General features: G+C 37.6%; 2 protein-coding genes across 13 annotated transcripts in view; both read right to left on the reverse strand.

Annotated features, from left to right (window-relative positions):
- The window catches only part of LOC106879984 (dehydrogenase/reductase SDR family member 6), a 167,604-nt gene that overhangs the window by 132,227 nt on the left and 22,594 nt on the right, over positions 1–12,783 (reverse strand). The window lies entirely within an intron of this gene.
- LOC106879983 (uncharacterized) overlaps positions 1–12,783 on the reverse strand; it is a 44,204-nt gene that overhangs the window by 8,827 nt on the left and 22,594 nt on the right. For 4 of the 11 annotated variants that reach the window (XM_089338868.1, XM_089338867.1, XM_089338866.1 and 1 more), the window contains exon 2: positions 1,634–1,688. The exons of 5 other annotated variants lie outside the window; for them this stretch is intronic. The gene's annotated coding sequence lies outside the window, so the exon portion shown is untranslated. Of the gene's footprint in view, positions 1–1,477; positions 1,689–12,783 lie in introns of all 11 variants that reach the window. 2 more of the 11 variants (XM_089338870.1, XM_089338865.1) reach the window with 1 other exon arrangement.

The following is a 12,783-nucleotide window of genomic DNA, read 5'->3' on the forward strand; positions in this document are numbered from 1 at the left end:
CTTGTTAAATGCCAACCAAGTAACACCAGAGTGATTGACATTGGGTAGGACAGTGTTGTGTCTGAAAAACATCGAAAAAGGCAATACGGTAGACAATTATAGGCCGATATCCTGTTTGCCACTTATGTGGAAGTTATTAACTGGAATATTCGTAGAGTCAATGTACGAACATCTGGGGAAAATGGATTCCTGCCACATGAGCATAAGGGTTGCAAAAGTAAGTGCAGAGTTACCAGGGATCAACTCCTAATAGACAAAACTGTACTTAGAAACTGCAAGAGGAGGAAAGGTAACTTAGCCATGTCATGGATTGATTATCGTAAGGCGTACGATATGATCCCACATTGTTAGATTATGGAGTGTAACGATACCGTCGGGGGAAGTTATGAAGCAGCTAGAAGAGATGGGCTATAAGTACTTAAGGATTTGGAAAATGGATAAATTGATGGAGAAAGAAATGACAGAAACATTTAAGGTGGAGTATTTGCGCAAACTGAGACTAATCCTTAAATCGAAATTAAATGGACGGAATAAGATCGAAGATATCAACACCTGGGTGGTTTCACTCCTTAGATATGGAGCAGGGGTAATCGCATGGACAGCAGACGAACTAAACAGCTTAGACAGAAAGACAAGGAATTTGCTAAATAGATATGGATCACTCCACCCAAAACGTAACACAGACAGACTGTATGTACCAAGAAAAAGATGGGGAAGAAGACTTATTGGATGCGAACACAGCATTAGAGCAGAAGAAAACAACATAGCATGGTATGTAAAAAAAATGTCACAGAACCGCTATTATTACAAGTAGGATGTGTAGGATGAAAGATTGCAAAGATAAAGCACTATACAAGAAATTGAAAACGAATGAAATTGAAAATAGGCGGGTAAAGAAAAGAATGCATGGTCAATTTCATAGGGATGATGAAGATAAGACAGAGAAAAAAGATGGCTGCGGAAACGAAGGTTCTAATCTGTGCTGCCCAAGAGCAAGCACTAAGAACAAACTACATAAAATACAGAATAGACAACACAGCAGAAAGTGATAAGTGCAGAATCTGTGGACACAACGGTGAAACCCTATGGCATATTACCAGCCAATGTACGCCATTAGCTCAGAAGGAATATAAGAGACGCCACAGCAATATAGCCAGGCTTGGCCATTGGGCACTCTGCAACAAGTATGGACTTGACAAATTAAAAAATTGGTACGACCACAAACCTGAATGCATTGTCGAAAATGATAATGCAAAGATCCTATGGGATTTTATGATTCTGTGCGACCATGGAATTGAGAATAGGAAGCCGGACATAGTCTTAATTGAAAAAGAAAACAAACTATGCTGAATCATAGATATAGCATGCCCAGCTGATAACAAGGTATGCGATAAGGAAGAAAGAAAAGTCGAGAGATATGACAGGTTGGCTTGGGAAGGAAAGCAGTTGTGGTCGATGAAAAAGGTAGCAGTAGTACCAATAATTGTCGGAGCCCTGGGAGCAGTGAGTAAAAATCTCGAGAAGTACGTGGAACAAATAGGGGCTGCAATAAGGGTGGAGCACTTGCAGAAAACAGCACTGCTTGGAACCGCTCGAATACTCCGGAAGGTGCTCGAAAAATAAGAGGTGTTACCTTAGTTCACTGGTAGTTAACAGCTGATACTCTAGTGCATCTCCAGCGTCAGAAGCTGTGCAAAGGGAATAATAATAATAATAATAATAATAATAATAATAATAATAATAATAATAATAATAACATCAAAAAATACCTTAGAAATGAGAACCCAAGTTCGAAATTTCCCCAAGACACCTGATGAAAGCTGGAGGGGATATCAGCCGAAACGTTGTGTTAACAACAAACAAGATGAGGACAAATATCCGTGAAATGTAAATAATTTAAATAATGTACATAATTCCTCATCTCTTAAATATAGAACTGTCTTTTCTATAATGTTATTCAATAAAACCACCTTCAGCTTCAACAACTGCTTCTGGACGAGATCTAAATCATTTACATGCTCGAATCAAGTGGTCCTGGTTCATTTTGGACATTACTCTGACTATGGCAGCTTTCAAAAAATCTTTGGTGAAATGGGCATGTTGATTGACCTCTCTCTCAACAACGCTCCACATGTAATAGTCCCAAGGATTGAGAACTGGGAAATTAGGAAGCCAAATGTTGGGGGTTATGTGATCATGAAAATTTTCAACCATCCATATGTGCAGACCCTTCTGAAGTTCTAACTGTTATGCATAGAAATGTGATAGTGCAGAGTCTTGCTGAAAAATATGGCCTTCCATTGCATACACTGTCTATCCAAGGCTTAACAATTATTTCCAGGACCTCAATGTAGGCAGCAGAGTTAACACTAAGACCTTGTGGAAAGAGGTAAGGAGGCGTCGCATATCCTTCATTGCTGTCAACCCCTAAAACCAAGACAGTTGCAGGAAATTTTGTATGCATAACAGTTAGAACTTCAGAAGGGTCTGCACATAATCATCTGTCATTTCTTCCGTTAACTTTTTGATCTTGGTCGAAGTTTTTCTCGTTTGGGAAAAAACCAAATCAAATCTGCTGGATTTTTCAGTTTGTTTAAAGGCCTTTTATATCTGATGTAGTGATTTTCTTTTGCTTCTTCTGGCAAATTGATCTTTCCTCATCATGTAAGAATTATATCTGATGTCTTCGTGGACAACATTTCTGACTGTTCCTTCTGACACATGAAGATCTTTTGCAATTGACCTCATGAACTTTCTGGGATTGTAAACAATGGTCTGTTGAACTTTCTGGATAAATTCAGGTGTTCTGATGGTTTCAGAGCGTTTAGAAGGCTTTTTATGCTTTGATACTGGTGATACGTTCCCATCTTCAGTCATTAGCTCCTTACAAACATTGTAAGCGAAAGATCTGGTAACTTTTATAAATTGAGATATTTCTAAATCGCTATGCTCAGCCTTTATAACCACAATAACACATGCCTCTTCATTCCTTGAGGAAGCTGAGGGTGTGCCATTATTATTTTCTAAAACAAAAATTATACAGAGTTAGAAAAAAATGCAGCAATGACCCTAAAAAGGTATGTCCTCAAATACCTTATGCACCCTTATATATATATTTTAATAATAACTCTAAGGTGGATAGTTAAACCATAGGAATTCGTACGAGTCTCTTTCCTGTGCGGGACTATTTCTGATACACACTGAATTGAAATTCATTAGGGCGAGGGATTTTGAACTTACTGGCCGATAAATTTCTTAACGTCTTCCTCACGTGGTATTGATGTTCACATGGTCAAAATTAACGTGAGTTATTTAGACATTAACAAATTTATTAGAATATTTAGCTGAAGATCAGAATAGAGTATTTACTCTTAACTGTGAAACAATTGTACTAAATTAACTAAAGGCAAGTGTTTTTTTACTCTTCTCTACTGTTTTTTGTTCTGTGTGTACCAAAAATATCGCTATCAATCTGGAGTAATAATTTGTAGTTTTGAAATCAGTAGTTCTTTGACTGCTATTTCTGAATTCTCAGTATGTTGGAGAAGCAGGTTACTGTCACTCCCTATATATTTATGATTATAAATGTTTTTTACCGAAGAAGGTTTTTTCATACTGAGCTACCCGGCAAAATTGTTAATTATTAATTTTATTACTAATTGACGATTCCCTGCCCTGCATATCTATATTTTAATAATAACTCTAAGGTGGATAGTTAAACCACAGGAATTCGTACGAGTCTCTTTCCTGTGCGGGACTATTTCTGATACACACTGAATTGAAATTCATTAGGGCGAGGGATTTTGAACTTACTGGCCGATAAATTTCTTAACGTCTTCCTCACGTGGTATTGATGTTCACATGGTCAAAATTAACGTGAGTTATTTAGACATTAACAAATTTATTAGAATATTTAGCTGAAGATCAGAATAGAGTATTTACTCTTAACTGTGAAACAATTGTACTAAATTAACTAAAGGCAAGTGTTTTTTTACTCTTCTCTACTGTTTTTTGTTCTGTGTGTATCAAAAATATCGCTATCAATCTGGAGTAATAATTTGTAGTTTTGAAATCAGTAGTTCTTTGACTGCTATTTCTGAATTCTCAGTATGTTGGAGAAGCAGGTTACTGTCACTCCCTATATATTTATGATTATAAATGTTTTTTACCGAAGAAGGTTTTTTCATACTGAGCTACCCGGCAAAATTGTTAATTATTAATTTTATTACTAATTGACGATTCCCTGCCCTGCATATATATATATATATATATATATATATATATAAAGAATGAGATAAAGTGACCAGTGGTTATAAGTAAATTTATATCTTATGTAGAAAGTCTTACAGCTGTTTCAGGGAAAATTCAATGTATCCCTTCATCAGAGACGGTAATAATAGAAGAATGGATTATTACATTATTTTTTTATATATACACACGCTAATACACGACCCATGTTATATTCCCCACTCATTTTGCAACCACATCAGGGGCAAAACTAGTCGGTATACAGCACTTACTCGGTATTACCTGTATCTCTAGGGTTTGGTTGACTCCATTATCCTTCGTAACCTTTATATATATATATATATATATATATATATATATATATATATATATATATATATATAGGTATCAGTTAGAGGAGTTTAAAACCTCTAAGGGATAATTATATCCAAAGGCACTCCTGGTGATTACCTGACTAGGTACAGTCCTTTGTAAAGTTGTACGGTAGCAGGTAGTTTAGGTTATATACACACACAATTATATATAAATATATATGTAGACCCACATCTATATTTAAATGTACATTTAAATATATACAACACAGATATGTATATCCATAACGCAGGTATATTCACATAAGTGTGTATATCTATAGATATACAGTCATTTGACTGCGGCCATGCTGGAGCACCGCCTTTAGTCGAACAAATCGACCCCAGGACTTAGTCTTTGTAAGCCTAGTGCTTATTCTATCAGTTTCCTTTTGCCGAACCGCTAAGTTACGGGGGCGTAAACACACCAACATCGGTTGTCAAGCGATGGTGGGGTGGGGGGACAAACATAGACACACACAAATATATACATATATATTCGTTCAAATAACTTTTTTATTTTATTGTTATCTCTTTTATAAATATTCATATATCTTCAATTTTACCCAAATTTTAATTTTCTTATTACTTTTATATCTTAATGCATCTCTTTTTGTTATAATTTGAAGTACCTTTTAATTATTTACCTATAATTTTTAATTTTTCTTATCGCTATATTATCAACTCTGCTAAGTTGTAGTAGGTTCTTTTCATTCTCATGCAATGATTCCAGTCATGATTTAGAGCTTTATCCCCATAACCCTTATTCCATTATCCATCAAACTCTTCCTCTATTAATATTAAGATAATTAGTAACAGTTGGGTCAGCTTTCTTTTTCTCCTTATCCCTATCCTTCACTTCCTTATCACTACCCTCTACCTTTTCGACTTCTGGAGATAAAGCTTGTGTATTGGTTCCATCACAAACGTCCTTGATAATTTAATAGGTTGACCTGATCACAAATCATTTTCTGACCAGTAGACATTAAACAACTCCTTAATAGATAAACCGAGACTAATGGGGATGCACCATCCTCTCTTGTTAGAAGTAAAGATAATTGGGTCACTGGAGTCAATTATTCTTTCCCCTCCTAAAATCTCTACTAACCTCTAATTTTCTCCGTTCTGATCAAATATACTCTATTCTAGTAAATCCATTCTGTCAACTGAAATAGTAGCAGAATCACTGTAAATGTTTTTGCTCCGTGGATTTTAAACTATGTTAAATCATTTTAGATGTCCTTTATTTTGAAGTTCATGAATTCATCTGACAAAAATGGTTTCTTTACAATGATATGTTTTCATTAATCAACTGAAGCAGTCGTTAGAAACGGCCATAATGGATTGACACCTGTACCTCTACTGTTACTCATATTTTATTCACTTGTCCCGGAATCTGCCCTTTATAAATATATCTTAATATATAAAGCTGAAGATGTGTGTCTGTGTGAAGCCTTTTTAAAAGTTTATAGAAATCCACATTTTCCACTTTTTCATAAAATTTTTTACATCAATGGAATTTTCTCGATGTGAACTTTCCAGTGCAGTAATTAGATTTTTGAAAATTCCGTTTACTTCGTGTGATTTAAGGGAGATTTGGCTGTTGTTTCTAGCAACTTTATATTTCTTCCCTTCTACCTGTACCGGCGTTCTTACACATCGATCCCGCGTTCAACATAAAATATGGAGAGTAAGAGTAAAAGAGGGAGAGAGAGAGAGAGAGAGAGAGAGAGAGAGAGAGAGAGAGATGATACATACAAAGTCATAGATTAACTTGCTTTGAGACTATTCTTTCGTTCTATCTACCTTTTCACTCTTACTTCGTTCTTCTTTCTCTCTCCCTTTTAATAGCTTTCTTCTATCCCTCTACCTCTAACATATTTTTCATAACATAGAAACGTAAAAACACACACAACCACACATACGTGATCTGTGACAACAACATACACATAAACACATACACACATCAACATTATAGATATAAGATTTAGTTTGTGTGTTTCTTATATAAACACGCGCACGCAATGCTATTTTATAACTGTCTTCCATTCTCCCTTCCTCTCTTTCTCTGTCTTCATTGCTCCCGTTCTCTATTCCTTTCTCCCCCCTCTCTCACTCTCTTCCTCTCCCTCTTCTCTCTCGCTCTCTCAAACGCATACGTGCGCACGTGCACACAAGCATTCACTACAATATAACTCATGTTCGTCAATGTTTTGTAAATATACAAACTACGGAGCTTATGTAGACAAGACAACACATTGTAAATCAGTGAACCTCATTAGAAATGTGGGTAATTTTTCAGATTAACACCCGCACGGTTTTCACTAGGGTGTTAGGGTTGGGGTTTTAGGGTCAGGGTTAGGGTTTTAGGGTTAGGGTTAGGGTTAGGGTTAGGGTTTTAGGGTTAGGGTTAGGGTTAGTATTAGGGTTACGGTTACGGTTTTAGGGTCAGGGTTATGGTTTTAGGGTTAGGGTTTAAGGTTAGGGTTAGGGTTTAGGGTTAGGGTTTAGGGTTAGGGTTAGGGTTAGTATTAGGGTTACGGTTACGGTTTTAGGGTCAGGGTTATGGTTTTAGGGTTAGGGTTTAAGGTTAGGGTTAGGGTTTAGGGTTAGGGTTTAGGGTTAGGGTTTAGGGTTAGGGTTTAGGGTTAGGGTTAAGGTTAGGTAATCGTGCGAGTGTTAATCTGAAAAATTACCGAAATGTGAAAACTATCGACCCTGCCATCTATTATAACTTTTGTTTTTCTGTTTAATACGTACATAGATTATGCCTCCAAAAAGAGAGCTTGCTGGGGAAAGAAAGCAACCGGTTTAAAAAGACAGCAACAGACTGCAGCAATTCACCTCATTCAAGAAACTACTTTGAACATAATGCAAACTGGTGCATCAACATCTGCCCAATCTGATAGAATTCTGGCAGAACTGTGTATCAACAGATCGCCAGCAATTGCTTCATCAATAATTGCCGTCCTAGTTGCTTCGAAAAGGGATTACCCTGCTATATATAATCAGAACAGCGCAAAAAGTTGTTTTGCACAAGCATTTGTATAGCAAATTAGACGGATGAAATTTACGTACACTTAATAATGTTACGCAAAACAGCCTTCAGACTTTCCCTATTAATTTCATCGTCTTTTGAATTATGAACATATTTACATCATAAGGGTTTTTCCGTTGTAAGGCTTTCTTTTTTAGTTGATTTTCACCTAGCAAGACTTATCGTAGATGGCGTTATAAGTCATACTCGGACAACGTCGGGTTATACTGCTAGTATTTAATATAATGTACATGTCTGAATAGCTCAAAAGCGGATTTCTTGACTCTAGTTGCCAATATACACTGCATGAATATCATTCGACCGGTACTTATGTACCAAGTTTGATATTTACATAATATTGTTGTATGTGTATATCATTCCGACCTAACGAGGTGCTTCAATTTAAGCACCTAATTCGACTGAATCTTACTTTTTTCATATTTTCCTTTATTAGAGCAAATTTGACTTACAGCGAGTTTTTGGAACTTCAAGCTTCGCCTCTCGGCCTATTCAACCAGGTCAGCCGAATAAGTAGACTGGCGAAACTTAAACTGCAGTCGACTCAGTATTGAGTCAGGACATCAAATGTTCCATTGTTATTCTGGAACTAGTTTAAAAATAACCTTATTTTAACATTTACACACCTATACATATGTTTATCTGCCTACAAATATATATATCTTTTATCTCTTATTCGTTTCAGTCACTTTTGACTACAGCCATGCTTCAGCACCGTCTTCAAGGGTTTTAGTCGAACATATAGACCCCAGAACTTACTTTTTAAAGCCTAGTACTTATTCTATCGGTCTGTTTTGTCGAACCGCGAAATTACGGGGACGTAAACACACTAGCACCAGTTGTTGCGCGCTGGTGGGGGACAAATACAAACACACACATACAGATATATACACACTATATATATATATATATATATATATATATATATATATATATATATATATATATATATATGCGACGGGCTTTTTTCAGTTTCCGTCAACCAAATCCACTCACAAGGTATCAGGTAATGGGACTGAACCCGAGACCATGTGCGACCATATATATATATTTACACACATTTTTTTCATATATGCACTCATACAGGTTTCATTTTTATGTCAATTTCAATGATAGAAAATTTCATGGTTATACTTTGATTGGATTGTCACAAGAACTATGATACATTGGCCATACTTCTACTAACTTTTACATTACACTGATCTCGCGCAATAATCTTACCTTTTTCTCCTTTTTTTTTTCTTTTTCCCTTTATTTCATTTTCTTTTACACCTTTTCCTTCCCCCTTTCTTCTCTTGTCCCCTTATCCCTGTTTTCCTTACCATTGTCATTATTCATTCCATTCTTTCACTCAGATTTTCCCTCTTCCTTGTCTCGTCTCTTTTCCACTATTTTATGCCATAATCTTTCCCTCACCTTTTTCCTTATCTTCTGCCTAACGCCTTGCTACTATTCCGTTTGTCTCTCTCCTCCAAAAATCGCTACTTCAGCTATATAAACTCCCTCAGCCGTTTCCCACACCTTGATCATATGGCATTTAAAAGAAAGTTTCTGTATTTGATTACTAACTAGTAACTTATTTGGGGGACTTTTGAGGATGGATTTCGGAAATTCTTTCAATCTTTGTCTTTATTTCATGTTTTAATGAAAGTTTGACTGCTTCTGTTGTTTCTTCCGATGTTTTAGCTGTATTTGTTTTGTGCTTCCTTGTTGCTCACGGTGGTCGAGTGGTTGAAAATTTGGCTGTTGTTATTGTGATTAGGGATTTTGTTACTTCCTTGTTTTGATAGTTGTTGTTATATGTTCATATCTATGTGCATGCATAGGTATACGTATATATGAATACATCTTCACTAGTAGTACTATTTCGTTAAGCGCATCTACTAAGCAGTATGAACTGTGTTTAAGGCAGATACGCACAGCGTGTATCACTCCGCTATAGACACTGTTTGAAAACATGTCAAATAAAGTAAACACGTAGAAACATAACACGCCTTCGGTGAGTTGTTTACTATCCCACAAAGAACAAAAGAATACATAACATGGTGGCAGCGATAAATACTAATCGAAAACAGTGCCTTTACAACAAAACACGAAAACAACAAACCTAAAATTAAAGAAACTGAATTTCGCTTCGTCTTCGGACACACACACACGACGATCAAAAAAAATGGCGTCCCCCGTCGCCGTACAGATGAATCTACATCCAACCATGAACTGGGAAGTGGATGATATCGTGGAAGCATTCAAGAAATTCAAACGGAAAACCCAACTAGCTTTCAAAAGTTTCCTGAAAGGTGCAACTGCCGATGAAAAGGTAAGCTACATCCTTTTATGGACGGGAGAGAAGGGCCTAGACCTATTCAATAGTTGGGACATGTCAGAATCGGATTGCAATAATCCAGGCATACTTTTAAAGAAATTTGAAAGGCACCTAGAGCCCAGATCAAACCATAGAATTAATAGATATGAATTCCAGGGCCTGAAACAATACCCACAAGAAACGATTGACAACTTCCTGTCCAGACTAAAGAATGTTGCCGAGAAGTGCAAATTCAAAGACAAGGACGAAAGGATTGTTGATCAACTTATATGGGGGTGTGCTCATAAAGAAGTCCAGAAATCCCTCATCGGTAAGGACGCTCTCAAGTTGGCAGAAGCAGTAGACACTGCAAGAGTATTCGAAGCCACTACCAAACAAATGGCGTCACTCACTCTGCAAACAAACACAACAGGCAGCAGTGTAGATATTGTATCTAGATGTGGGACGAAACAAACCCACAAACAGAGAACATACCAGTACTGTGGTACAGAGCATGAGTTCAATGACAGGAGGAAATGTCCTGCATACGGTACACACTGCAAAGCATGTGGAAAACCCAACCACTGGGGGAAAATGTGAAGACTAGCAAAGTCTCAAAAATATAAGCCCCAATTTTCAAAGTGGAGTGGAAAAAGAAGACAAAGAGATATACATGCCCAACATCTCGAAGAAAATACTTCAGAGGAGGAATTCTTGGCAGTCGGCATAATAAATATAAATGAAATGGGAAATAACAACCAAAAGAAAAATGAGGCATACACAACTATAGAAATTCAGAAGAAGTCAGGCAGGAAACGAACATACATTGACCTGAAGCTGAAGATTGACACTGGAGCCCAGAGTAATATCTTACCTGTCAACCTCTACAAAAAGATGTTCCCAGAACACATGATACATGAGCATAAAGTCAAAGAAGGAATCCTCACACCAAGTGATGTAATCCTCACTGCATATGGAGGTACCAGGATTCCACAACTGGGCAAAACAACCATCATAGGGACACACAGAGGAAAAATAATTAAGTGTTCTTTTTATGTCACAAAAACAGATGGACCTGCAATTCTCGGACTTGATACCTGTCAAAAGCTGAATATTGTGTCAATCAACGTTGAAGTGAAGGTAGCTCCAAGCAGGATTGACAGAGATATGCCTATCAAGAACCGACCATCAATCACAAATAAAGAAGAACTGATAAGCATGTACCCAGAATGCTTTGACGGCACTGTCGGGTGCTTTGAGAAATATCGATACCACATAACAGTCGACCCCAATGCCAAACCAATTGTCCACCCACCTCGCCGAGTTCCACTAGAACTAAAAGAGAAGCCGAAGGCAGAGTTGGACAGAATGGAAAAAAAAGAAATAATCACCAAAGTAACACGGCCAACTGACTGGGTGAACTCTATCGTAATCAAAGAAAAACCCAATGGTGCCCTACGAATATGCCTCGACCCAAGAGATCTGAACAAAGCATTAAAACGGGAGTACTACCCAATTCCAACACTTGAAGAAATCACACCATCATTAGCTGGATCCAAGATATTCAGCAAACTGGATGCCAGTAATGGGTACTGGAATGTGAGGATAGACAAAGAATCATCGATGCTAACTACTTTCAACACACCATTTGGCAGATACCGATTCAACCGACTCCCATTCGGATTAAAGGTGAGCCAAGATGTTTTCCAGCGCCAAATAGATGAGACCTACCAAGGCTGCAAAGGAGCAATTGGGATAGCAGACGATATCCAAGTGCATGGCACGAATGAGATCACACATGACTTCAATTTACATGAAGCTATGGAGAAAACCCGACAAGTAGGTATCAAACTCAATGCAGACAAGTGTGTGATAAAAGCAAAAGAGTAAATTCTTTGGAATGATATACTCTGCAGAGGGAGTGAAACCAGACCCCGCGAAAGTGGAAGCCATCAGAGATATCAAAGAACCCAAAGATAAGAAAGAACTCAGGAGCTTCCTGGGACTCATCAACTACATGGGAGCCTTCATACCCAAGCTGGCCGATCACACTGCAAATCTCCGAGAACTAAACAAAGATGACGTAGAGTTTGATTGGTGTGCTTCACACACACAGGATTTCAACGCAATCAAAAAGCTCATCAGTAAGGAGACAACTCTGCAGTACTATGATAGACGCAAGCCAGTAACGCTCCAAGTTGATGCTTCTATGAGAGGAGTTGGCGCAGCATTAATACAAGAAGGTAAACCTATTGCATTTGCCTCAAAAGCTCTCCCACCCACAGAGACAAGGTATGGGAACATTGAAAGAGAACTCCTGGCAGTAGTATATGGCTGTGAAAAATTCCATACATACCTGTATGGCAGACATTTCAATATTGAATCAGACCATCGCCCACTAGAACAAATAGACAAAAAGAACCTCACAAAATCACCAGCCAGACTACAAAGGCTACTGTTGAGGCTCCAAAAATACGACTACAACATCAGGTACAAGCCAGGAAAGGACCTGATATTAGCAGATGCTCTTTCCAGACTGCCCTCATATGATAAACAGGAGATGGAAGGACTAAGTGTAAAGGTCCACCACATTGTAAATGTGACAAACACAAAGCTGGAACAAATCAAACAAGAGACCAGCAAAGATGAAGAACTCCAGCTCCTTACTCAGATGGTGATTCAGGGGTGGCCAGAGAAGAGACATCAGGTGCAGCCCCTCATTCGAGAATATTGGGCCATCCATGATGACATAGCAGTGGAGAATGGAATCCTGATGGCTGGATCCCGAATAATCATACCCAGATCAATGAAAAAAGAAATTCTTGAAA

Source organism: Octopus bimaculoides, chromosome 21 (genome assembly GCF_046866305.1).
Source record: "Octopus bimaculoides isolate indiv1 chromosome 21, ASM4686630v1, whole genome shotgun sequence".
In the NCBI taxonomy this organism is placed as follows: Eukaryota; Metazoa; Mollusca; class Cephalopoda; order Octopoda; family Octopodidae; genus Octopus; species Octopus bimaculoides.